At 76.1% G+C, this 24953-nt stretch overlaps 14 non-coding genes across 14 annotated transcripts; all 14 read left to right on the top strand.

Annotated features, from left to right (window-relative positions):
- Positions 1-1331: 1331 nt before the first annotated feature.
- LOC140597057 (5S ribosomal RNA) lies at positions 1332-1450 on the top strand. Its single transcript, XR_011998924.1, has one exon. It is a non-coding gene; the product is annotated as a 5S ribosomal RNA (ribosomal RNA).
- Positions 1451-3116: 1666 nt separating this feature from the next.
- Positions 3117-3235, top strand: LOC140597056 (5S ribosomal RNA). The gene has a single exon (XR_011998923.1). It is a non-coding gene; the product is annotated as a 5S ribosomal RNA (ribosomal RNA).
- Positions 3236-4899: 1664 nt separating this feature from the next.
- Positions 4900-5018, top strand: LOC140597055 (5S ribosomal RNA). Its single transcript, XR_011998922.1, has one exon. It is a non-coding gene; the product is annotated as a 5S ribosomal RNA (ribosomal RNA).
- Positions 5019-6698: 1680 nt separating this feature from the next.
- On the top strand, positions 6699-6817 carry LOC140597054 (5S ribosomal RNA). The gene has a single exon (XR_011998921.1). It is a non-coding gene; the product is annotated as a 5S ribosomal RNA (ribosomal RNA).
- A 1646-nt stretch (positions 6818-8463) lies between these two features.
- Positions 8464-8582, top strand: LOC140597053 (5S ribosomal RNA). Its single transcript, XR_011998920.1, has one exon. It is a non-coding gene; the product is annotated as a 5S ribosomal RNA (ribosomal RNA).
- A 1661-nt stretch (positions 8583-10243) lies between these two features.
- Positions 10244-10362, top strand: LOC140597051 (5S ribosomal RNA). The gene has a single exon (XR_011998918.1). It is a non-coding gene; the product is annotated as a 5S ribosomal RNA (ribosomal RNA).
- A 1655-nt stretch (positions 10363-12017) lies between these two features.
- LOC140597050 (5S ribosomal RNA) lies at positions 12018-12136 on the top strand. The gene has a single exon (XR_011998917.1). It is a non-coding gene; the product is annotated as a 5S ribosomal RNA (ribosomal RNA).
- Positions 12137-13817: 1681 nt separating this feature from the next.
- On the top strand, positions 13818-13936 carry LOC140597049 (5S ribosomal RNA). The gene has a single exon (XR_011998916.1). It is a non-coding gene; the product is annotated as a 5S ribosomal RNA (ribosomal RNA).
- A 1645-nt stretch (positions 13937-15581) lies between these two features.
- Positions 15582-15700, top strand: LOC140597048 (5S ribosomal RNA). The gene has a single exon (XR_011998915.1). It is a non-coding gene; the product is annotated as a 5S ribosomal RNA (ribosomal RNA).
- Positions 15701-17371: 1671 nt separating this feature from the next.
- On the top strand, positions 17372-17490 carry LOC140597047 (5S ribosomal RNA). Its single transcript, XR_011998914.1, has one exon. It is a non-coding gene; the product is annotated as a 5S ribosomal RNA (ribosomal RNA).
- A 1663-nt stretch (positions 17491-19153) lies between these two features.
- On the top strand, positions 19154-19272 carry LOC140597046 (5S ribosomal RNA). Its single transcript, XR_011998913.1, has one exon. It is a non-coding gene; the product is annotated as a 5S ribosomal RNA (ribosomal RNA).
- Positions 19273-20935: 1663 nt separating this feature from the next.
- Positions 20936-21054, top strand: LOC140597045 (5S ribosomal RNA). The gene has a single exon (XR_011998912.1). It is a non-coding gene; the product is annotated as a 5S ribosomal RNA (ribosomal RNA).
- Positions 21055-22708: 1654 nt separating this feature from the next.
- LOC140597044 (5S ribosomal RNA) lies at positions 22709-22827 on the top strand. Its single transcript, XR_011998911.1, has one exon. It is a non-coding gene; the product is annotated as a 5S ribosomal RNA (ribosomal RNA).
- Positions 22828-24510: 1683 nt separating this feature from the next.
- LOC140597043 (5S ribosomal RNA) lies at positions 24511-24629 on the top strand. Its single transcript, XR_011998910.1, has one exon. It is a non-coding gene; the product is annotated as a 5S ribosomal RNA (ribosomal RNA).
- Positions 24630-24953: the final 324 nt, after the last annotated feature.

Below are 24953 nucleotides of genomic sequence, written 5' to 3'. Positions count from 1 at the left end.
CGACGGAGGGGACGGGGCGACAGCAGGAACCTCGGGGCCGGGGCGGGGAGGGGGCGGTCGCTGGGGGGAGCCGGGCGGGGGCTGGATCCCGTCTCCGCAGGCCTGCGAGCCCCTCCGGGGGGCCGGGGCGGGGCTTTGGGGGCCGGGGCCGGGGCGGGGCTTTGGGGGCCGGGGCCGGGGCCGGGGCCCTCCTCGCCCCGCCCCAATCTCCGCCCCCAGGCCCGCCCCCAGCCCCTAGCAATTCCCTGGCACCGCCCCCAGCCTCCAAGCCACCCAGCCACCCGCAACCCCCCCCACCTTCGGCCCGGGCCCGCCTGCACCTTCTCTCCGAAGGACATGCCCTGCCTCCCCCGCGGACCACCGTCCCTTCGGCCCTCAGCCACGACGTCCACGCTCCGCGGGCCCGGGACACCAGATGGCCCGACCGCCCGGGGCCTCAGGCCCCGTTGGCACCGGGCTGCGCGCTCCGCGGCCCCGCAACAGCCAAGGCCACAGCGACGCGGGGGCGGCCGGCACCCATGCCGAAAAGGGCCGCGCGCAACACAGCAAGAGACACAAGAGAGACTCGCTCCGCGCCTGGGCGTGGGCGCCGCGCACGCAACACAGGCACACGGTCCCGCGGCGGTTCGGCTGATGGGCAGGAATGGGGGCAGAACGGCATCCCTGACACCGTGGCTGCAGGGCCCGCGGCTGCCAGGGCTCCTAAGGCAGCTCCAGGGCCTGCGCCCCTCCGGCGGGGTGGCTGCCTCGCCCCCACAGGCCTTGTGGCCCAGCTCCGAGTGCCCGTGTCCCTCCGTCTGTGTGTGTGTGTGTGTGTGTGTCTGTCTGTCTGTCGTGGGCACCTGTGTCTGTGTCCCTGCCTGTCCGAGGATGGGGTCCGGCGGCGCGGGCGGCCCCGGCTTGGCTTTGAGCCAGGCCGGCTGAAGAACAGGAGAGGCCAGGGGTCGTCCGGAGCCGGCCGGCGCCGGCCCGCGGCACCCCCCCAGCCAGTGAGCGGTCCGAGGTGGGGCGGCGTGCCATCCGGGGAGCCGAGCGGCGGCGACGCGCCCGCCAGGCCGGGGACGGGAGCGCGCCCGGGCTCCGGCGACAGCCTCCGCTCCGGGGTGCGGGAGGCGTCTTGGCCCCCACCCCCCCCGCCCGGCCCGGGGCAGGCGCCCTCCGCCACCCCGGGCGCGGCGCGGGAGGCGGTCAGTCAATCAATCAGTCGGGCCGGCAGGCGAGCATGCAGGCGGGCTGGCGCGATCGGGCGGGCGGAGGGCTGAGGAGCGGCGGGCGCCTGGCCCGGAGAGGCGCAGAGCAGGCTCTTGGGGCGCCCAGCGGCAGCCGCGGACGTCTACGGCCATACCACCCTGAACGCGCCCGATCTCGTCTGATCTCGGAAGCTAAGCAGGGTCGGGCCTGGTTAGTACTTGGATGGGAGACCGCCTGGGAATACCGGGTGCTGTAGGCTTTTTTTCCTCGGCCTTTTGCCTGCCTTCCTGTCTGTCCCTTGGCCGCCAACGCCCCCTCGACCAACGCGGCGGCGGCGGCGGCGGCGGCGGCGGCGGCGGCGGCGGCGGCGGCGCCCCCCTCCGGGCGACCCGTGGCATGGCCCCCGCCCCGCCGGAAGCACCGCAGGGCGCCGCGGAGCACCGAGGGCGCCGGCTGCACGGGCAGGAGGCCACACACATGCACCACCTCCTCTTCCTCTCAAGCCCTTCACCCTCGCAGCCCGCCCTTCAAGCACACCCACCCACGTCCTAGCCGGCCGCGCGTCCCAGGGCGCCGCGGGGGCCCGAAGGCGGCCGACGGAGGGGACGGGGCGACAGCAGGAACCTCGGGGCCGGGGCGGGGAGGGGGCGGTCGCTGGGGGGAGCCGGGCGGGGGCTGGATCCCGTCTCCGCAGGCCTGCGAGCCCCTCCGGGGGGCCGGGGCGGGGCTTTGGGGGCCGGGGCCGGGGCGGGGCTTTGGGGGCCGGGGCCGGGGCCGGGGCCCTCCTCGCCCCGCCCCAATCTCCGCCCCCAGGCCCGCCCCCAGCCCCTAGCAATTCCCTGGCACCGCCCCCAGCCTCCAAGCCACCCAGCCACCCGCAACCCCCCCCACCTTCGGCCCGGGCCCGCCTGCACCTTCTCTCCGAAGGACATGCCCTGCCTCCCCCGCGGACCACCGTCCCTTCGGCCCTCAGCCACGACGTCCACGCTCCGCGGGCCCGGGACACCAGATGGCCCGACCGCCCGGGGCCTCAGGCCCCGTTGGCACCGGGCTGCGCGCTCCGCGGCCCCGCAACAGCCAAGGCCACAGCGACGCGGGGGCGGCCGGCACCCATGCCGAAAAGGGCCGCGCGCAACACAGCAAGAGACACAAGAGAGACTCGCTCCGCGCCTGGGCGTGGGCGCCGCGCACGCAACACAGGCACACGGTCCCGCGGCGGTTCGGCTGATGGGCAGGAATGGGGGCAGAACGGCATCCCTGACACCGTGGCTGCAGGGCCCGCGGCTGCCAGGGCTCCTAAGGCAGCTCCAGGGCCTGCGCCCCTCCGGCGGGGTGGCTGCCTCGCCCCCACAGGCCTTGTGGCCCAGCTCCGAGTGCCCGTGTCCCTCCGTCTGTGTGTGTGTGTGTGTGTGTGTCTGTCTGTCTGTCGTGGGCACCTGTGTCTGTGTCCCTGCCTGTCCGAGGATGGGGTCCGGCGGCGCGGGCGGCCCCGGCTTGGCTTTGAGCCAGGCCGGCTGAAGAACAGGAGAGGCCAGGGGTCGTCCGGAGCCGGCCGGCGCCGGCCCGCGGCACCCCCCCAGCCAGTGAGCGGTCCGAGGTGGGGCGGCGTGCCATCCGGGGAGCCGAGCGGCGGCGACGCGCCCGCCAGGCCGGGGACGGGAGCGCGCCCGGGCTCCGGCGACAGCCTCCGCTCCGGGGTGCGGGAGGCGTCTTGGCCCCCACCCCCCCCGCCCGGCCCGGGGCAGGCGCCCTCCGCCACCCCGGGCGCGGCGCGGGAGGCGGTCAGTCAATCAATCAGTCGGGCCGGCAGGCGAGCATGCAGGCGGGCTGGCGCGATCGGGCGGGCGGAGGGCTGAGGAGCGGCGGGCGCCTGGCCCGGAGAGGCGCAGAGCAGGCTCTTGGGGCGCCCAGCGGCAGCCGCGGACGTCTACGGCCATACCACCCTGAACGCGCCCGATCTCGTCTGATCTCGGAAGCTAAGCAGGGTCGGGCCTGGTTAGTACTTGGATGGGAGACCGCCTGGGAATACCGGGTGCTGTAGGCTTTTTTTCCTCGGCCTTTTGCCTGCCTTCCTGTCTGTCCCTTGGCCGCCAACGCCCCCTCGACCAACGCGGCGGCGGCGGCGGCGGCGGCGGCGGCGGCGGCGGCGGCGGCGCCCCCCTCCGGGCGACCCGTGGCATGGCCCCCGCCCCGCCGGAAGCACCGCAGGGCGCCGCGGAGCACCGAGGGCGCCGGCTGCACGGGCAGGAGGCCACACACATGCACCACCTCCTCTTCCTCTCAAGCCCTTCACCCTCGCAGCCCGCCCTTCAAGCACACCCACCCACGTCCTAGCCGGCCGCGCGTCCCAGGGCGCCGCGGGGGCCCGAAGGCGGCCGACGGAGGGGACGGGGCGACAGCAGGAACCTCGGGGCCGGGGCGGGGAGGGGGCGGTCGCTGGGGGGAGCCGGGCGGGGGCTGGATCCCGTCTCCGCAGGCCTGCGAGCCCCTCCGGGGGGCCGGGGCGGGGCTTTGGGGGCCGGGGCCGGGGCGGGGCTTTGGGGGCCGGGGCCGGGGCCGGGGCCCTCCTCGCCCCGCCCCAATCTCCGCCCCCAGGCCCGCCCCCAGCCCCTAGCAATTCCCTGGCACCGCCCCCAGCCTCCAAGCCACCCAGCCACCCGCAACCCCCCCCACCTTCGGCCCGGGCCCGCCTGCACCTTCTCTCCGAAGGACATGCCCTGCCTCCCCCGCGGACCACCGTCCCTTCGGCCCTCAGCCACGACGTCCACGCTCCGCGGGCCCGGGACACCAGATGGCCCGACCGCCCGGGGCCTCAGGCCCCGTTGGCACCGGGCTGCGCGCTCCGCGGCCCCGCAACAGCCAAGGCCACAGCGACGCGGGGGCGGCCGGCACCCATGCCGAAAAGGGCCGCGCGCAACACAGCAAGAGACACAAGAGAGACTCGCTCCGCGCCTGGGCGTGGGCGCCGCGCACGCAACACAGGCACACGGTCCCGCGGCGGTTCGGCTGATGGGCAGGAATGGGGGCAGAACGGCATCCCTGACACCGTGGCTGCAGGGCCCGCGGCTGCCAGGGCTCCTAAGGCAGCTCCAGGGCCTGCGCCCCTCCGGCGGGGTGGCTGCCTCGCCCCCACAGGCCTTGTGGCCCAGCTCCGAGTGCCCGTGTCCCTCCGTCTGTGTGTGTGTGTGTGTGTGTGTCTGTCTGTCTGTCGTGGGCACCTGTGTCTGTGTCCCTGCCTGTCCGAGGATGGGGTCCGGCGGCGCGGGCGGCCCCGGCTTGGCTTTGAGCCAGGCCGGCTGAAGAACAGGAGAGGCCAGGGGTCGTCCGGAGCCGGCCGGCGCCGGCCCGCGGCACCCCCCCAGCCAGTGAGCGGTCCGAGGTGGGGCGGCGTGCCATCCGGGGAGCCGAGCGGCGGCGACGCGCCCGCCAGGCCGGGGACGGGAGCGCGCCCGGGCTCCGGCGACAGCCTCCGCTCCGGGGTGCGGGAGGCGTCTTGGCCCCCACCCCCCCCGCCCGGCCCGGGGCAGGCGCCCCTCCGCCACCCCGGGCGCGGCGCGGGAGGCGGTCAGTCAATCAATCAGTCGGGCCGGCAGGCGAGCATGCAGGCGGGCTGGCGCGATCGGGCGGGCGGAGGGCTGAGGAGCGGCGGGCGCCTGGCCCGGAGAGGCGCAGAGCAGGCTCTTGGGGCGCCCAGCGGCAGCCGCGGACGTCTACGGCCATACCACCCTGAACGCGCCCGATCTCGTCTGATCTCGGAAGCTAAGCAGGGTCGGGCCTGGTTAGTACTTGGATGGGAGACCGCCTGGGAATACCGGGTGCTGTAGGCTTTTTTTCCTCGGCCTTTTGCCTGCCTTCCTGTCTGTCCCTTGGCCGCCAACGCCCCCTCGACCAACGCGGCGGCGGCGGCGGCGGCGGCGGCGGCGGCGGCGGCGGCGGCGGCGCCCCCTCCGGGCGACCCGTGGCATGGCCCCCGCCCCGCCGGAAGCACCGCAGGGCGCCGCGGAGCACCGAGGGCGCCGGCTGCACGGGCAGGAGGCCACACACATGCACCACCTCCTCTTCCTCTCAAGCCCTTCACCCTCGCAGCCCGCCCTTCAAGCACACCCACCCACGTCCTAGCCGGCCGCGCGTCCCAGGGCGCCGCGGGGGCCCGAAGGCGGCCGACGGAGGGGACGGGGCGACAGCAGGAACCTCGGGGCCGGGGCGGGGAGGGGGCGGTCGCTGGGGGGAGCCGGGCGGGGGCTGGATCCCGTCTCCGCAGGCCTGCGAGCCCCTCCGGGGGGCCGGGGCGGGGCTTTGGGGGCCGGGGCCGGGGCGGGGCTTTGGGGGCCGGGGCCGGGGCCGGGGCCGGGCCCGCCTGCGGGCCCTCCTCGCCCCGCCCCAATCTCCGCCCCCAGGCCCGCCCCCAGCCCCTAGCAATTCCCTGGCACCGCCCCCAGCCTCCAAGCCACCCAGCCACCCGCAACCCCCCCCACCTTCGGCCCGGGCCCGCCTGCACCTTCTCTCCGAAGGACATGCCCTGCCTCCCCCGCGGACCACCGTCCCTTCGGCCCTCAGCCACGACGTCCACGCTCCGCGGGCCCGGGACACCAGATGGCCCGACCGCCCGGGGCCTCAGGCCCCGTTGGCACCGGGCTGCGCGCTCCGCGGCCCCGCAACAGCCAAGGCCACAGCGACGCGGGGGCGGCCGGCACCCATGCCGAAAAGGGCCGCGCGCAACACAGCAAGAGACACAAGAGAGACTCGCTCCGCGCCTGGGCGTGGGCGCCGCGCACGCAACACAGGCACACGGTCCCGCGGCGGTTCGGCTGATGGGCAGGAATGGGGGCAGAACGGCATCCCTGACACCGTGGCTGCAGGGCCCGCGGCTGCCAGGGCTCCTAAGGCAGCTCCAGGGCCTGCGCCCCTCCGGCGGGGTGGCTGCCTCGCCCCCACAGGCCTTGTGGCCCAGCTCCGAGTGCCCGTGTCCCTCCGTCTGTGTGTGTGTGTGTGTGTGTCTGTCTGTCTGTCGTGGGCACCTGTGTCTGTGTCCCTGCCTGTCCGAGGATGGGGTCCGGCGGCGCGGGCGGCCCCGGCTTGGCTTTGAGCCAGGCCGGCTGAAGAACAGGAGAGGCCAGGGGTCGTCCGGAGCCGGCCGGCGCCGGCCCGCGGCACCCCCCCAGCCAGTGAGCGGTCCGAGGTGGGGCGGCGTGCCATCCGGGGAGCCGAGCGGCGGCGACGCGCCCGCCAGGCCGGGGACGGGAGCGCGCCCGGGCTCCGGCGACAGCCTCCGCTCCGGGGTGCGGGAGGCGTCTTGGCCCCCACCCCCCCCGCCCGGCCCGGGGCAGGCGCCCTCCGCCACCCCGGGCGCGGCGCGGGAGGCGGTCAGTCAATCAATCAGTCGGGCCGGCAGGCGAGCATGCAGGCGGGCTGGCGCGATCGGGCGGGCGGAGGGCTGAGGAGCGGCGGGCGCCTGGCCCGGAGAGGCGCAGAGCAGGCTCTTGGGGCGCCCAGCGGCAGCCGCGGACGTCTACGGCCATACCACCCTGAACGCGCCCGATCTCGTCTGATCTCGGAAGCTAAGCAGGGTCGGGCCTGGTTAGTACTTGGATGGGAGACCGCCTGGGAATACCGGGTGCTGTAGGCTTTTTTTCCTCGGCCTTTTGCCTGCCTTCCTGTCTGTCCCTTGGCCGCCAACGCCCCCTCGACCAACGCGGCGGCGGCGGCGGCGGCGGCGGCGGCGCCCCCCTCCGGGCGACCCGTGGCATGGCCCCCGCCCCGCCGGAAGCACCGCAGGGCGCCGCGGAGCACCGAGGGCGCCGGCTGCACGGGCAGGAGGCCACACACATGCACCACCTCCTCTTCCTCTCAAGCCCTTCACCCTCGCAGCCCGCCCTTCAAGCACACCCACCCACGTCCTAGCCGGCCGCGCGTCCCAGGGCGCCGCGGGGGCCCGAAGGCGGCCGACGGAGGGGACGGGGCGACAGCAGGAACCTCGGGGCCGGGGCGGGGAGGGGGCGGTCGCTGGGGGGAGCCGGGCGGGGGCTGGATCCCGTCTCCGCAGGCCTGCGAGCCCCTCCGGGGGGCCGGGGCGGGGCTTTGGGGGCCGGGGCCGGGGCGGGGCTTTGGGGGCCGGGGCCGGGGCCGGGGCCCTCCTCGCCCCGCCCCAATCTCCGCCCCCAGGCCCGCCCCCAGCCCCTAGCAATTCCCTGGCACCGCCCCCAGCCTCCAAGCCACCCAGCCACCCGCAACCCCCCCCACCTTCGGCCCGGGCCCGCCTGCACCTTCTCTCCGAAGGACATGCCCTGCCTCCCCCGCGGACCACCGTCCCTTCGGCCCTCAGCCACGACGTCCACGCTCCGCGGGCCCGGGACACCAGATGGCCCGACCGCCCGGGGCCTCAGGCCCCGTTGGCACCGGGCTGCGCGCTCCGCGGCCCCGCAACAGCCAAGGCCACAGCGACGCGGGGGCGGCCGGCACCCATGCCGAAAAGGGCCGCGCGCAACACAGCAAGAGACACAAGAGAGACTCGCTCCGCGCCTGGGCGTGGGCGCCGCGCACGCAACACAGGCACACGGTCCCGCGGCGGTTCGGCTGATGGGCAGGAATGGGGGCAGAACGGCATCCCTGACACCGTGGCTGCAGGGCCCGCGGCTGCCAGGGCTCCTAAGGCAGCTCCAGGGCCTGCGCCCCTCCGGCGGGGTGGCTGCCTCGCCCCCACAGGCCTTGTGGCCCAGCTCCGAGTGCCCGTGTCCCTCCGTCTGTGTGTGTGTGTGTGTCTGTCTGTCTGTCTGTCGTGGGCACCTGTGTCTGTGTCCCTGCCTGTCCGAGGATGGGGTCCGGCGGCGCGGGCGGCCCCGGCTTGGCTTTGAGCCAGGCCGGCTGAAGAACAGGAGAGGCCAGGGGTCGTCCGGAGCCGGCCGGCGCCGGCCCGCGGCACCCCCCCAGCCAGTGAGCGGTCCGAGGTGGGGCGGCGTGCCATCCGGGGAGCCGAGCGGCGGCGACGCGCCCGCCAGGCCGGGGACGGGAGCGCGCCCGGGCTCCGGCGACAGCCTCCGCTCCGGGGTGCGGGAGGCGTCTTGGCCCCCACCCCCCCCGCCCGGCCCGGGGCAGGCGCCCTCCGCCACCCCGGGCGCGGCGCGGGAGGCGGTCAGTCAATCAATCAGTCGGGCCGGCAGGCGAGCATGCAGGCGGGCTGGCGCGATCGGGCGGGCGGAGGGCTGAGGAGCGGCGGGCGCCTGGCCCGGAGAGGCGCAGAGCAGGCTCTTGGGGCGCCCAGCGGCAGCCGCGGACGTCTACGGCCATACCACCCTGAACGCGCCCGATCTCGTCTGATCTCGGAAGCTAAGCAGGGTCGGGCCTGGTTAGTACTTGGATGGGAGACCGCCTGGGAATACCGGGTGCTGTAGGCTTTTTTTCCTCGGCCTTTTGCCTGCCTTCCTGTCTGTCCCTTGGCCGCCAACGCCCCCTCGACCAACGCGGCGGCGGCGGCGGCGGCGGCGGCGGCGGCGGCGGCGGCGGCGCCCCCCTCCGGGCGACCCGTGGCATGGCCCCCGCCCCGCCGGAAGCACCGCAGGGCGCCGCGGAGCACCGAGGGCGCCGGCTGCACGGGCAGGAGGCCACACACATGCACCACCTCCTCTTCCTCTCAAGCCCTTCACCCTCGCAGCCCGCCCTTCAAGCACACCCACCCACGTCCTAGCCGGCCGCGCGTCCCAGGGCGCCGCGGGGGCCCGAAGGCGGCCGACGGAGGGGACGGGGCGACAGCAGGAACCTCGGGGCCGGGGCGGGGAGGGGGCGGTCGCTGGGGGGAGCCGGGCGGGGGCTGGATCCCGTCTCCGCAGGCCTGCGAGCCCCTCCGGGGGGCCGGGGCGGGGCTTTGGGGGCCGGGGCCGGGGCGGGGCTTTGGGGGCCGGGGCCGGGGCCGGGGCCCTCCTCGCCCCGCCCCAATCTCCGCCCCCAGGCCCGCCCCCAGCCCCTAGCAATTCCCTGGCACCGCCCCCAGCCTCCAAGCCACCCAGCCACCCGCAACCCCCCCCACCTTCGGCCCGGGCCCGCCTGCACCTTCTCTCCGAAGGACATGCCCTGCCTCCCCCGCGGACCACCGTCCCTTCGGCCCTCAGCCACGACGTCCACGCTCCGCGGGCCCGGGACACCAGATGGCCCGACCGCCCGGGGCCTCAGGCCCCGTTGGCACCGGGCTGCGCGCTCCGCGGCCCCGCAACAGCCAAGGCCACAGCGACGCGGGGGCGGCCGGCACCCATGCCGAAAAGGGCCGCGCGCAACACAGCAAGAGACACAAGAGAGACTCGCTCCGCGCCTGGGCGTGGGCGCCGCGCACGCAACACAGGCACACGGTCCCGCGGCGGTTCGGCTGATGGGCAGGAATGGGGGCAGAACGGCATCCCTGACACCGTGGCTGCAGGGCCCGCGGCTGCCAGGGCTCCTAAGGCAGCTCCAGGGCCTGCGCCCCTCCGGCGGGGTGGCTGCCTCGCCCCCACAGGCCTTGTGGCCCAGCTCCGAGTGCCCGTGTCCCTCCGTCTGTGTGTGTGTGTGTGTGTGTCTGTCTGTCTGTCGTGGGCACCTGTGTCTGTGTCCCTGCCTGTCCGAGGATGGGGTCCGGCGGCGCGGGCGGCCCCGGCTTGGCTTTGAGCCAGGCCGGCTGAAGAACAGGAGAGGCCAGGGGTCGTCCGGAGCCGGCCGGCGCCGGCCCGCGGCACCCCCCCAGCCAGTGAGCGGTCCGAGGTGGGGCGGCGTGCCATCCGGGGAGCCGAGCGGCGGCGACGCGCCCGCCAGGCCGGGGACGGGAGCGCGCCCGGGCTCCGGCGACAGCCTCCGCTCCGGGGTGCGGGAGGCGTCTTGGCCCCCACCCCCCCCGCCCGGCCCGGGGCAGGCGCCCTCCGCCACCCCGGGCGTGGCGCGGGAGGCGGTCAGTCAATCAATCAGTCGGGCCGGCAGGCGAGCATGCAGGCGGGCTGGCGCGATCGGGCGGGCGGAGGGCTGAGGAGCGGCGGGCGCCTGGCCCGGAGAGGCGCAGAGCAGGCTCTTGGGGCGCCCAGCGGCAGCCGCGGACGTCTACGGCCATACCACCCTGAACGCGCCCGATCTCGTCTGATCTCGGAAGCTAAGCAGGGTCGGGCCTGGTTAGTACTTGGATGGGAGACCGCCTGGGAATACCGGGTGCTGTAGGCTTTTTTTCCTCGGCCTTTTGCCTGCCTTCCTGTCTGTCCCTTGGCCGCCAACGCCCCCTCGACCAACGCGGCGGCGGCGGCGGCGGCGGCGGCGGCGGCGGCGGCGCCCCCCTCCGGGCGACCCGTGGCATGGCCCCCGCCCCGCCGGAAGCACCGCAGGGCGCCGCGGAGCACCGAGGGCGCCGGCTGCACGGGCAGGAGGCCACACACATGCACCACCTCCTCTTCCTCTCAAGCCCTTCACCCTCGCAGCCCGCCCTTCAAGCACACCCACCCACGTCCTAGCCGGCCGCGCGTCCCAGGGCGCCGCGGGGGCCCGAAGGCGGCCGACGGAGGGGACGGGGCGACAGCAGGAACCTCGGGGCCGGGGCGGGGAGGGGGCGGTCGCTGGGGGGAGCCGGGCGGGGGCTGGATCCCGTCTCCGCAGGCCTGCGAGCCCCTCCGGGGGGCCGGGGCGGGGCTTTGGGGGCCGGGGCCGGGGCGGGGCTTTGGGGGCCGGGGCCGGGGCCGGGGCCCTCCTCGCCCCGCCCCAATCTCCGCCCCCAGGCCCGCCCCCAGCCCCTAGCAATTCCCTGGCACCGCCCCCAGCCTCCAAGCCACCCAGCCACCCGCAACCCCCCCCACCTTCGGCCCGGGCCCGCCTGCACCTTCTCTCCGAAGGACATGCCCTGCCTCCCCCGCGGACCACCGTCCCTTCGGCCCTCAGCCACGACGTCCACGCTCCGCGGGCCCGGGACACCAGATGGCCCGACCGCCCGGGGCCTCAGGCCCCGTTGGCACCGGGCTGCGCGCTCCGCGGCCCCGCAACAGCCAAGGCCACAGCGACGCGGGGGCGGCCGGCACCCATGCCGAAAAGGGCCGCGCGCAACACAGCAAGAGACACAAGAGAGACTCGCTCCGCGCCTGGGCGTGGGCGCCGCGCACGCAACACAGGCACACGGTCCCGCGGCGGTTCGGCTGATGGGCAGGAATGGGGGCAGAACGGCATCCCTGACACCGTGGCTGCAGGGCCCGCGGCTGCCAGGGCTCCTAAGGCAGCTCCAGGGCCTGCGCCCCTCCGGCGGGGTGGCTGCCTCGCCCCCACAGGCCTTGTGGCCCAGCTCCGAGTGCCCGTGTCCCTCCGTCTGTGTGTGTGTGTGTGTGTGTCTGTCTGTCTGTCGTGGGCACCTGTGTCTGTGTCCCTGCCTGTCCGAGGATGGGGTCCGGCGGCGCGGGCGGCCCCGGCTTGGCTTTGAGCCAGGCCGGCTGAAGAACAGGAGAGGCCAGGGGTCGTCCGGAGCCGGCCGGCGCCGGCCCGCGGCACCCCCCCAGCCAGTGAGCGGTCCGAGGTGGGGCGGCGTGCCATCCGGGGAGCCGAGCGGCGGCGACGCGCCCGCCAGGCCGGGGACGGGAGCGCGCCCGGGCTCCGGCGACAGCCTCCGCTCCGGGGTGCGGGAGGCGTCTTGGCCCCCACCCCCCCCGCCCGGCCCGGGGCAGGCGCCCTCCGCCACCCCGGGCGCGGCGCGGGAGGCGGTCAGTCAATCAATCAGTCGGGCCGGCAGGCGAGCATGCAGGCGGGCTGGCGCGATCGGGCGGGCGGAGGGCTGAGGAGCGGCGGGCGCCTGGCCCGGAGAGGCGCAGAGCAGGCTCTTGGGGCGCCCAGCGGCAGCCGCGGACGTCTACGGCCATACCACCCTGAACGCGCCCGATCTCGTCTGATCTCGGAAGCTAAGCAGGGTCGGGCCTGGTTAGTACTTGGATGGGAGACCGCCTGGGAATACCGGGTGCTGTAGGCTTTTTTTCCTCGGCCTTTTGCCTGCCTTCCTGTCTGTCCCTTGGCCGCCAACGCCCCCTCGACCAACGCGGCGGCGGCGGCGGCGGCGGCGGCGGCGGCGGCGGCGGCGGCGGCGCCCCCCTCCGGGCGACCCGTGGCATGGCCCCCGCCCCGCCGGAAGCACCGCAGGGCGCCGCGGAGCACCGAGGGCGCCGGCTGCACGGGCAGGAGGCCACACACATGCACCACCTCCTCTTCCTCTCAAGCCCTTCACCCTCGCAGCCCGCCCTTCAAGCACACCCACCCACGTCCTAGCCGGCCGCGCGTCCCAGGGCGCCGCGGGGGCCCGAAGGCGGCCGACGGAGGGGACGGGGCGACAGCAGGAACCTCGGGGCCGGGGCGGGGAGGGGGCGGTCGCTGGGGGGAGCCGGGCGGGGGCTGGATCCCGTCTCCGCAGGCCTGCGAGCCCCTCCGGGGGGCCGGGGCGGGGCTTTGGGGGCCGGGGCCGGGGCGGGGCTTTGGGGGCCGGGGCCGGGGCCGGGGCCGGGCCCGCCTGCGGGCCCTCCTCGCCCCGCCCCAATCTCCGCCCCCAGGCCCGCCCCCAGCCCCTAGCAATTCCCTGGCACCGCCCCCAGCCTCCAAGCCACCCAGCCACCCGCAACCCCCCCCACCTTCGGCCCGGGCCCGCCTGCACCTTCTCTCCGAAGGACATGCCCTGCCTCCCCCGCGGACCACCGTCCCTTCGGCCCTCAGCCACGACGTCCACGCTCCGCGGGCCCGGGACACCAGATGGCCCGACCGCCCGGGGCCTCAGGCCCCGTTGGCACCGGGCTGCGCGCTCCGCGGCCCCGCAACAGCCAAGGCCACAGCGACGCGGGGGCGGCCGGCACCCATGCCGAAAAGGGCCGCGCGCAACACAGCAAGAGACACAAGAGAGACTCGCTCCGCGCTTGGGCGTGGGCGCCGCGCACGCAACACAGGCACACGGTCCCGCGGCGGTTCGGCTGATGGGCAGGAATGGGGGCAGAACGGCATCCCTGACACCGTGGCTGCAGGGCCCGCGGCTGCCAGGGCTCCTAAGGCAGCTCCAGGGCCTGCGCCCCTCCGGCGGGGTGGCTGCCTCGCCCCCACAGGCCTTGTGGCCCAGCTCCGAGTGCCCGTGTCCCTCCGTCTGTGTGTGTGTGTGTGTGTGTCTGTCTGTCTGTCGTGGGCACCTGTGTCTGTGTCCCTGCCTGTCCGAGGATGGGGTCCGGCGGCGCGGGCGGCCCCGGCTTGGCTTTGAGCCAGGCCGGCTGAAGAACAGGAGAGGCCAGGGGTCGTCCGGAGCCGGCCGGCGCCGGCCCGCGGCACCCCCCCAGCCAGTGAGCGGTCCGAGGTGGGGCGGCGTGCCATCCGGGGAGCCGAGCGGCGGCGACGCGCCCGCCAGGCCGGGGACGGGAGCGCGCCCGGGCTCCGGCGACAGCCTCCGCTCCGGGGTGCGGGAGGCGTCTTGGCCCCCACCCCCCCCGCCCGGCCCGGGGCAGGCGCCCTCCGCCACCCCGGGCGCGGCGCGGGAGGCGGTCAGTCAATCAATCAGTCGGGCCGGCAGGCGAGCATGCAGGCGGGCTGGCGCGATCGGGCGGGCGGAGGGCTGAGGAGCGGCGGGCGCCTGGCCCGGAGAGGCGCAGAGCAGGCTCTTGGGGCGCCCAGCGGCAGCCGCGGACGTCTACGGCCATACCACCCTGAACGCGCCCGATCTCGTCTGATCTCGGAAGCTAAGCAGGGTCGGGCCTGGTTAGTACTTGGATGGGAGACCGCCTGGGAATACCGGGTGCTGTAGGCTTTTTTTCCTCGGCCTTTTGCCTGCCTTCCTGTCTGTCCCTTGGCCGCCAACGCCCCCTCGACCAACGCGGCGGCGGCGGCGGCGGCGGCGGCGGCGCCCCCCTCCGGGCGACCCGTGGCATGGCCCCCGCCCCGCCGGAAGCACCGCAGGGCGCCGCGGAGCACCGAGGGCGCCGGCTGCACGGGCAGGAGGCCACACACATGCACCACCTCCTCTTCCTCTCAAGCCCTTCACCCTCGCAGCCCGCCCTTCAAGCACACCCACCCACGTCCTAGCCGGCCGCGCGTCCCAGGGCGCCGCGGGGGCCCGAAGGCGGCCGACGGAGGGGACGGGGCGACAGCAGGAACCTCGGGGCCGGGGCGGGGAGGGGGCGGTCGCTGGGGGGAGCCGGGCGGGGGCTGGATCCCGTCTCCGCAGGCCTGCGAGCCCCTCCGGGGGGCCGGGGCGGGGCTTTGGGGTCGGGGCCGGGGCGGGGCTTTGGGGGCCGGGGCCGGGGCCGGGGCCCTCCTCGCCCCGCCCCAATCTCCGCCCCCAGGCCCGCCCCCAGCCCCTAGCAATTCCCTGGCACCGCCCCCAGCCTCCAAGCCACCCAGCCACCCGCAACCCCCCCCACCTTCGGCCCGGGCCCGCCTGCACCTTCTCTCCGAAGGACATGCCCTGCCTCCCCCGCGGACCACCGTCCCTTCGGCCCTCAGCCACGACGTCCACGCTCCGCGGGCCCGGGACACCAGATGGCCCGACCGCCCGGGGCCTCAGGCCCCGTTGGCACCGGGCTGCGCGCTCCGCGGCCCCGCAACAGCCAAGGCCACAGCGACGCGGGGGCGGCCGGCACCCATGCCGAAAAGGGCCGCGCGCAACACAGCAAGAGACACAAGAGAGACTCGCTCCGCGCCTGGGCGTGGGCGCCGCGCACGCAACACAGGCACACGGTCCCGCGGCGGTTCGGCTGATGGGCAGGAATGGGGGCAGAACGGCATCCCTGACACCGTGGCTGCAGGGCCCGCGGCTGCCAGGGCTCCTAAGGCAGCTCCAGGGCCTGCGCCCCTCCGGCGGGGTGGCTGCCTCGCCCCCACAGGCCTTGTGGCCCAGCTCCGAGTGCCCGTGTCCCTCCGTCTGTGTGTGTGTGTGTGTGTGTCTGTCTGTCTGTCGTGGGCACCTGTGTCTGTGTCCCTGCCTGTCCGAGGATGGGGTCCGGCGGCGCGGGCGGCCCCGGCTTGGCTTTGAGCCAGGCCGGCTGAAGAACAGGAGAGGCCAGGGGTCGTCCGGAGCCGGCCGGCGCCGGCCCGCGGCACCCCCCCAGCCAGTGAGCGGTCCGAGGTGGGGCGGCGTGCCATCCGGGGAGCCGAGCGGCGGCGACGCGCCCGCCAGGCCGGGGACGGGAGCGCGCCCGGGCTCCGGCGACAGCCTCCGCTCCGGGGTGCGGGAGGCGTCTTGGCCCCCACCCCCCCCGCCCGGCCCGGGGCAGGCGCCCTCCGCCACCCCGGGCGCGGCGCGGGAGGCGGTCAGTCAATCAATCAGTCGGGCCGGCAGGCGAGCATGCAGGCGGGCTGGCGCGATCGGGCGGGCGGAGGGCTGAGGAGCGGCGGGCGCCTGGCCCGGAGAGGCGCAGAGCAGGCTCTTGGGGCGCCCAGCGGCAGCCGCGGACGTCTACGGCCATACCACCCTGAACGCGCCCGATCTCGTCTGATCTCGGAAGCTAAGCAGGGTCGGGCCTGGTTAGTACTTGGATGGGAGACCGCCTGGGAATACCGGGTGCTGTAGGCTTTTTTTCCTCGGCCTTTTGCCTGCCTTCCTGTCTGTCCCTTGGCCGCCAACGCCCCCTCGACCAACGCGGCGGCGGCGGCGGCGGCGGCGGCGGCGGCGGCGGCGCCCCCCTCCGGGCGACCCGTGGCATGGCCCCCGCCCCGCCGGAAGCACCGCAGGGCGCCGCGGAGCACCGAGGGCGCCGGCTGCACGGGCAGGAGGCCACACACATGCACCACCTCCTCTTCCTCTCAAGCCCTTCACCCTCGCAGCCCGCCCTTCAAGCACACCCACCCACGTCCTAGCCGGCCGCGCGTCCCAGGGCGCCGCGGGGGCCCGAAGGCGGCCGACGGAGGGGACGGGGCGACAGCAGGAACCTCGGGGCCGGGGCGGGGAGGGGGCGGTCGCTGGGGGGAGCCGGGCGGGGGCTGGATCCCGTCTCCGCAGGCCTGCGAGCCCCTCCGGGGGGCCGGGGCGGGGCTTTGGGGGCCGGGGCCGGGGCGGGGCTTTGGGGGCCGGGGCCGGGGCCGGGGCCGGGCCCGCCTGCGGGCCCTCCTCGCCCCGCCCCAATCTCCGCCCCCAGGCCCGCCCCCAGCCCCTAGCAATTCCCTGGCACCGCCCCCAGCCTCCAAGCCACCCAGCCACCCGCAACCCCCCCCACCTTCGGCCCGGGCCCGCCTGCACCTTCTCTCCGAAGGACATGCCCTGCCTCCCCCGCGGACCACCGTCCCTTCGGCCCTCAGCCACGACGTCCACGCTCCGCGGGCCCGGGACACCAGATGGCCCGACCGCCCGGGGCCTCAGGCCCCGTTGGCACCGGGCTGCGCGCTCCGCGGCCCCGCAACAGCCAAGGCCACAGCGACGCGGGGGCGGCCGGCACCCATGCCGAAAAGGGCCGCGCGCAACACAGCAAGAGACACAAGAGAGACTCGCTCCGCGCCTGGGCGTGGGCGCCGCGCACGCAACACAGGCACACGGTCCCGCGGCGGTTCGGCTGATGGGCAGGAATGGGGGCAGAACGGCATCCCTGACACCGTGGCTGCAGGGCCCGCGGCTGCCAGGGCTCCTAAGGCAGCTCCAGGGCCTGCGCCCCTCCGGCGGGGTGGCTGCCTCGCCCCCACAGGCCTTGTGGCCCAGCTCCGAGTGCCCGTGTCCCTCCGTCTGTGTGTGTGTGTGTGTGTGTCTGTCTGTCTGTCGTGGGCACCTGTGTCTGTGTCCCTGCCTGTCCGAGGATGGGGTCCGGCGGCGCGGGCGGCCCCGGCTTGGCTTTGAGCCAGGCCGGCTGAAGAACAGGAGAGGCCAGGGGTCGTCCGGAGCCGGCCGGCGCCGGCCCGCGGCACCCCCCCAGCCAGTGAGCGGTCCGAGGTGGGGCGGCGTGCCATCCGGGGAGCCGAGCGGCGGCGACGCGCCCGCCAGGCCGGGGACGGGAGCGCGCCCGGGCTCCGGCGACAGCCTCCGCTCCGGGGTGCGGGAGGCGTCTTGGCCCCCACCCCCCCGCCCGGCCCGGGGCAGGCGCCCTCCGCCACCCCGGGCGCGGCGCGGGAGGCGGTCAGTCAATCAATCAGTCGGGCCGGCAGGCGAGCATGCAGGCGGGCTGGCGCGATCGGGCGGGCGGAGGGCTGAGGAGCGGCGGGCGCCTGGCCCGGAGAGGCGCAGAGCAGGCTCTTGGGGCGCCCAGCGGCAGCCGCGGACGTCTACGGCCATACCACCCTGAACGCGCCCGATCTCGTCTGATCTCGGAAGCTAAGCAGGGTCGGGCCTGGTTAGTACTTGGATGGGAGACCGCCTGGGAATACCGGGTGCTGTAGGCTTTTTTTCCTCGGCCTTTTGCCTGCCTTCCTGTCTGTCCCTTGGCCGCCAACGCCCCCTCGACCAACGCGGCGGCGGCGGCGGCGGCGGCGGCGGCGCCCCCCTCCGGGCGACCCGTGGCATGGCCCCCGCCCCGCCGGAAGCACCGCAGGGCGCCGCGGAGCACCGAGGGCGCCGGCTGCACGGGCAGGAGGCCACACACATGCACCACCTCCTCTTCCTCTCAAGCCCTTCACCCTCGCAGCCCGCCCTTCAAGCACACCCACCCACGTCCTAGCCGGCCGCGCGTCCCAGGGCGCCGCGGGGGCCCGAAGGCGGCCGACGGAGGGGACGGGGCGACAGCAGGAACCTCGGGGCCGGGGCGGGGAGGGGGCGGTCGCTGGGGGGAGCCGGGCGGGGGCTGGATCCCGTCTCCGCAGGCCTGCGAGCCCCTCCGGGGGGCCGGGGCGGGGCTTTGGGGGCCGGGGCCGGGGCGGGGCTTTGGGGGCCGGGGCCGGGGCCGGGGCCGGGCCCGCCTGCGGGCCCTCCTCGCCCCGCCCCAATCTCCGCCCCCAGGCCCGCCCCCAGCCCCTAGCAATTCCCTGGCACCGCCCCCAGCCTCCAAGCCACCCAGCCACCCGCAACCCCCCCCACCTTCGGCCCGGGCCCGCCTGCACCTTCTCTCCGAAGGACATGCCCTGCCTCCCCCGCGGACCACCGTCCCTTCGGCCCTCAGCCACGACGTCCACGCTCCGCGGGCCCGGGACACCAGATGGCCCGACCGCCCGGGGCCTCAGGCCCCGTTGGCACCGGGCTGCGCGCTCCGCGGCCCCGCAACAGCCAAGGCCACAGCGACGCGGGGGCGGCCGGCACCCATGCCGAAAAGGGCCGCGCGCAACACAGCAAGAGACACAAGAGAGACTCGCTCCGCGCCTGGGCGTGGGCGCCGCGCACGCAACACAGGCACACGGTCCCGCGGCGGTTCGGCTGATGGGCAGGAATGGGGGCAGAACGGCATCCCTGACACCGTGGCTGCAGGGCCCGCGGCTGCCAGGGCTCCTAAGGCAGCTCCAGGGCCTGCGCCCCTCCGGCGGGGTGGCTGCCTCGCCCCCACAGGCCTTGTGGCCCAGCTCCGAGTGCCCGTGTCCCTCCGTCTGTGTGTGTGTGTGTGTGTGTCTGTCTGTCTGTCGTGGGCACCTGTGTCTGTGTCCCTGCCTGTCCGAGGATGGGGTCCGGCGGCGCGGGCGGCCCCGGCTTGGCTTTGAGCCAGGCCGGCTGAAGAACAGGAGAGGCCAGGGGTCGTCCGGAGCCGGCCGGCGCCGGCCCGCGGCACCCCCCCAGCCAGTGAGCGGTCCGAGGTGGGGCGGCGTGCCATCCGGGGAGCCGAGCGGCGGCGACGCGCCCGCCAGGCCGGGGACGGGAGCGCGCCCGGGCTCCGGCGACAGCCTCCGCTCCGGGGTGCGGGAGGCGTCTTGGCCCCCACCCCCCCCGCCCGGCCCGGGGCAGGCGCCCTCCGCCACCCCGGGCGTGGCGCGGGAGGCGGTCAGTCAATCAATCAGTCGGGCCGGCAGGCGAGCATGCAGGCGGGCTGGCGCGATCGGGCGGGCGGAGGGCTGAGGAGCGGCGGGCGCCTGGCCCGGAGAGGCGCAGAGCAGGCTCTTGGGGCGCCCAGCGGCAGCCGCGGACGTCTACGGCCATACCACCCTGAACGCGCCCGATCTCGTCTGATCTCGGAAGCTAAGCAGGGTCGGGCCTGGTTAGTACTTGGATGGGAGACCGCCTGGGAATACCGGGTGCTGTAGGCTTTTTTTCCTCGGCCTTTTGCCTGCCTTCCTGTCTGTCCCTTGGCCGCCAACGCCCCCTCGACCAACGCGGCGGCGGCGGCGGCGGCGGCGGCGGCGCCCCCCTCCGGGCGACCCGTGGCATGGCCCCCGCCCCGCCGGAAGCACCGCAGGGCGCCGCGGAGCACCGAGGGCGCCGGCTGCACGGGCAGGAGGCCACACACATGCACCACCTCCTCTTCCTCTCAAGCCCTTCACCCTCGCAGCCCGCCCTTCAAGCACACCCACCCACGTCCTAGCCGGCCGCGCGTCCCAGGGCGCCGCGGGGGCCCGAAGGCGGCCGACGGAGGGGACGGGGCGACAGCAGGAACCTCGGGGCCGGGGCGGGGAGGGGGCGGTCGCTGGGGGGAGCCGGGCGGGGGCTGGATCCCGTCTCCGCAGGCCTGCGAGCCCCTCCGGGGGGCCGGGGCGGGGCTTTGGGGGCCGGGGCCGGGGCGGGGCTTTGGGGGCCGGGGCCGGGGCCGGGGCCGGGCCCGCCTGCGGGCCCTCCTCGCCCCGCCCCAATCTCCGCCCCCAGGCCCGCCCCCAGCCCCTAGCAATTCCCTGGCACCGCCCCCAGCCTCCAAGCCACCCAGCCACCCGCAACCCCCCCCACCTTCGGCCCGGGCCCGCCTGCACCTTCTCTCCGAAGGACATGCCCTGCCTCCCCCGCGGACCACCGTCCCTTCGGCCCTCAGCCACGACGTCCACGCTCCGCGGGCCCGGGACACCAGATGGCCCGACCGCCCGGGGCCTCAGGCCCCGTTGGCACCGGGCTGCGCGCTCCGCGGCCCCGCAACAGCCAAGGCCACAGCGACGCGGGGGCGGCCGGCACCCATGCCGAAAAGGGCCGCGCGCAACACAGCAAGAGACACAAGAGAGACTCGCTCCGCGCCTGGGCGTGGGCGCCGCGCACGCAACACAGGCACACGGTCCCGCGGCGGTTCGGCTGATGGGCAGGAATGGGGGCAGAACGGCATCCCTGACACCGTGGCTGCAGGGCCCGCGGCTGCCAGGGCTCCTAAGGCAGCTCCAGGGCCTGCGCCCCTCCGGCGGGGTGGCTGCCTCGCCCCCACAGGCCTTGTGGCCCAGCTCCGAGTGCCCGTGTCCCTCCGTCTGTGTGTGTGTGTGTGTGTGTCTGTCTGTCTGTCGTGGGCACCTGTGTCTGTGTCCCTGCCTGTCCGAGGATGGGGTCCGGCGGCGCGGGCGGCCCCGGCTTGGCTTTGAGCCAGGCCGGCTGAAGAACAGGAGAGGCCAGGGGTCGTCCGGAGCCGGCCGGCGCCGGCCCGCGGCACCCCCCCAGCCAGTGAGCGGTCCGAGGTGGGGCGGCGTGCCATCCGGGGAGCCGAGCGGCGGCGACGCGCCCGCCAGGCCGGGGACGGGAGCGCGCCCGGGCTCCGGCGACAGCCTCCGCTCCGGGGTGCGGGAGGCGTCTTGGCCCCCACCCCCCCCGCCCGGCCCGGGGCAGGCGCCCTCCGCCACCCCGGGCGCGGCGCGGGAGGCGGTCAGTCAATCAATCAGTCGGGCCGGCAGGCGAGCATGCAGGCGGGCTGGCGCGATCGGGCGGGCGGAGGGCTGAGGAGCGGCGGGCGCCTGGCCCGGAGAGGCGCAGAGCAGGCTCTTGGGGCGCCCAGCGGCAGCCGCGGACGTCTACGGCCATACCACCCTGAACGCGCCCGATCTCGTCTGATCTCGGAAGCTAAGCAGGGTCGGGCCTGGTTAGTACTTGGATGGGAGACCGCCTGGGAATACCGGGTGCTGTAGGCTTTTTTTCCTCGGCCTTTTGCCTGCCTTCCTGTCTGTCCCTTGGCCGCCAACGCCCCCTCGACCAACGCGGCGGCGGCGGCGGCGGCGGCGGCGGCGGCGGCGGCGCCCCCCTCCGGGCGACCCGTGGCATGGCCCCCGCCCCGCCGGAAGCACCGCAGGGCGCCGCGGAGCACCGAGGGCGCCGGCTGCACGGGCAGGAGGCCACACACATGCACCACCTCCTCTTCCTCTCAAGCCCTTCACCCTCGCAGCCCGCCCTTCAAGCACACCCACCCACGTCCTAGCCGGCCGCGCGTCCCAGGGCGCCGCGGGGGCCCGAAGGCGGCCGACGGAGGGGACGGGGCGACAGCAGGAACCTCGGGGCCGGGGCGGGGAGGGGGCGGTCGCTGGGGGGAGCCGGGCGGGGGCTGGATCCCGTCTCCGCAGGCCTGCGAGCCCCTCCGGGGGGCCGGGGCGGGGCTTTGGGGGCCGGGGCCGGGGCGGGGCTTTGGGGGCCGGGGCCGGGGCTGGGGCCCTCCTCGCCCCGCCCCAATCTCCGCCCCCAGGCCCGCCCCCAGCCCCTAGCAATTCCCTGGCACCGCCCCCAGCCTCCAAGCCACCCAGCCACCCGCAACCCCCCCCACCTTCGGCCCGGGCCCGCCTGCACCTTCTCTCCGAAGGACATGCCCTGCCTCCCCCGCGGACCACCGTCCCTTCGGCCCTCAGCCACGACGTCCACGCTCCGCGGGCCCGGGACACCAGATGGCCCGACCGCCCGGGGCCTCAGGCCCCGTTGGCACCGGGCTGCGCGCTCCGCGGCCCCGCAACAGCCAAGGCCACAGCGACGCGGGGGCGGCCGGCACCCATGCCGAAAAGGGCCGCGCGCAACACAGCAAGAGACACAAGAGAGACTCGCTCCGCGCCTGGGCGTGGGCGCCGCGCACGCAACACAGGCACACGGTCCCGCGGCGGTTCGGCTGATGGGCAGGAATGGGGGCAGAACGGCATCCCTGACACCGTGGCTGCAGGGCCCGCGGCTGCCAGGGCTCCTAAGGCAGCTCCAGGGCCTGCGCCCCTCCGGCGGGGTGGCTGCCTCGCCCCCACAGGCCTTGTGGCCCAGCTCCGAGTGCCCGTGTCCCTCCGTCTGTGTGTGTGTGTGTGTGTGTCTGTCTGTCTGTCGTGGGCACCTGTGTCTGTGTCCCTGCCTGTCCGAGGATGGGGTCCGGCGGCGCGGGCGGCCCCGGCTTGGCTTTGAGCCAGGCCGGCTGAAGAACAGGAGAGGCCAGGGGTCGTCCGGAGCCGGCCGGCGCCGGCCCGCGGCACCCCCCCAGCCAGTGAGCGGTCCGAGGTGGGGCGGCGTGCCATCCGGGGAGCCGAGCGGCGGCGACGCGCCCGCCAGGCCGGGGACGGGAGCGCGCCCGGGCTCCGGCGACAGCCTCCGCTCCGGGGTGCGGGAGGCGTCTTGGCCCCCACCCCCCCGCCCGGCCCGGGGCAGGCGCCCTCCGCCACCCCGGGCGCGGCGCGGGAGGCGGTCAGTCAATCAATCAGTCGGGCCGGCAGGCGAGCATGCAGGCGGGCTGGCGCGATCGGGCGGGCGGAGGGCTGAGGAGCGGCGGGCGCCTGGCCCGGAGAGGCGCAGAGCAGGCTCTTGGGGCGCCCAGCGGCAGCCGCGGACGTCTACGGCCATACCACCCTGAACGCGCCCGATCTCGTCTGATCTCGGAAGCTAAGCAGGGTCGGGCCTGGTTAGTACTTGGATGGGAGACCGCCTGGGAATACCGGGTGCTGTAGGCTTTTTTTCCTCGGCCTTTTGCCTGCCTTCCTGTCTGTCCCTTGGCCGCCAACGCCCCCTCGACCAACGCGGCGGCGGCGGCGGCGGCGGCGGCGGCGGCGGCGGCGGCGGCGGCGCCCCCCTCCGGGCGACCCGTGGCATGGCCCCCGCCCCGCCGGAAGCACCGCAGGGCGCCGCGGAGCACCGAGGGCGCCGGCTGCACGGGCAGGAGGCCACACACATGCACCACCTCCTCTTCCTCTCAAGCCCTTCACCCTCGCAGCCCGCCCTTCAAGCACACCCACCCACGTCCTAGCCGGCTGCGCGTCCCAGGGCGCCGCGGGGGCCCGAAGGCGGCCGACGGAGGGGACGGGGCGACAGCAGGAACCTCGGGGCCGGGGCGGGGAGGGGGCGGTCGCTGGGGGGAGCCGGGCGGGGGCTGGATCCCGTCTCCGCAGGCCTGCGAGCCCCTCCGGGGGGCCGGGGCGGGGCTTTGGGGGCCGGGGCCGGGGCGGGGCTTTGGGGGCCGGGGCCGGGGCCGGGGCCGGGCCCGCCTGCGGGCCCTCCTCGCCCCGCCCCAATCTCCGCCCCCAGGCCCGCCCCCAGCCCCTAGCAATTCCCTGGCACCGCCCCCAGCCTCCAAGCCACCCAGCCACCCGCAACCCCCCCCACCTTCGGCCCGGGCCCGCCTGCACCTTCTCTCCGAAGGACATGCCCTGCCTCCCCCGCGGACCACCGTCCCTTCGGCCCTCAGCCACGACGTCCACGCTCCGCGGGCCCGGGACACCAGATGGCCCGACCGCCCGGGGCCTCAGGCCCCGTTGGCACCAGGCTGCGCGCTCCGCGGCCCCGCAACAGCCAAGGCCACAGCGACGCGGGGGCGGCCGGCACCCATGCCGAAAAGGGCCGCGCGCAACACAGCAAGAGACACAAGAGAGACTCGCTCCGCGCCTGGGCGTGGGCGCCGCGCACGCAACACAGGCACACGGTCCCGCGGCGGTTCGGCTGATGGGTAGGAATGGGGGCAGAACGGCATCCCTGACACCGTGGCTGCAGGGCCCGCGGCTGCCAGGGCTCCTAAGTCAGCTCCAGGGCCTGCGCCCCTCCGGCGGGGTGGCTGCCTCGCCCCCACAGGCCTTGTGGCCCAGCTCCGAGTGCCCGTGTCCCTCCGTCTGTGTGTGTGTGTGTGTGTGTGTCTGTCTGTCTGTCGTGGGCACCTGTGTCTGTGTCCCTGCCTGTCCGAGGATGGGGTCCGGCGGCGCGGGCGGCCCCGGCTTGGCTTTGAGCCAGGCCGGCTGAAGAACAGGAGAGGCCAGGGGTCGTCCGGAGCCGGCCGGCGCCGGCCCGCGGCACCCCCCCAGCCAGTGAGCGGTCCGAGGTGGGGCGGCGTGCCATCCGGGGAGCCGAGCGGCGGCGACGCGCCCGCCAGGCCGGGGACGGGAGCGCGCCCGGGCTCCGGCGACAGCCTCCGCTCCGGGGTGCGGGAGGCGTCTTGGCCCCCACCCCCCCCGCCCGGCCCGGGGCAGGCGCCCTCCGCCACCCCGGGCGCGGCGCGGGAGGCGGTCAGTCAATCAATCAGTCGGGCCGGCAGGCGAGCATGCAGGCGGGCTGGCGCGATCGGGCGGGCGGAGGGCTGAGGAGCGGCGGGCGCCTGGCCCGGAGAGGCGCAGAGCAGGCTCTTGGGGCGCCCAGCGGCAGCCGCGGACGTCTACGGCCATACCACCCTGAACGCGCCCGATCTCGTCTGATCTCGGAAGCTAAGCAGGGTCGGGCCTGGTTAGTACTTGGATGGGAGACCGCCTGGGAATACCGGGTGCTGTAGGCTTTTTTTCCTCGGCCTTTTGCCTGCCTTCCTGTCTGTCCCTTGGCCGCCAACGCCCCCTCGACCAACGCGGCGGCGGCGGCGGCGGCGGCGGCGGCGGCGGCGGCGCCCCCCTCCGGGCGACCCGTGGCATGGCCCCCGCCCCGCCGGAAGCACCGCAGGGCGCCGCGGAGCACCGAGGGCGCCGGCTGCACGGGCAGGAGGCCACACACATGCACCACCTCCTCTTCCTCTCAAGCCCTTCACCCTCGCAGCCCGCCCTTCAAGCACACCCACCCACGTCCTAGCCGGCCGCGCGTCCCAGGGCGCCGCGGGGGCCCGAAGGCG

Source organism: Vulpes vulpes, unplaced genomic scaffold (genome assembly GCF_048418805.1).
Source record: "Vulpes vulpes isolate BD-2025 unplaced genomic scaffold, VulVul3 u000000748, whole genome shotgun sequence".
Classification (NCBI taxonomy): Eukaryota; Metazoa; Chordata; class Mammalia; order Carnivora; family Canidae; genus Vulpes; species Vulpes vulpes.
Note: the sequence above shows the minus strand (reverse complement) of the source record. Positions and strands in the feature narration are given on the sequence as shown.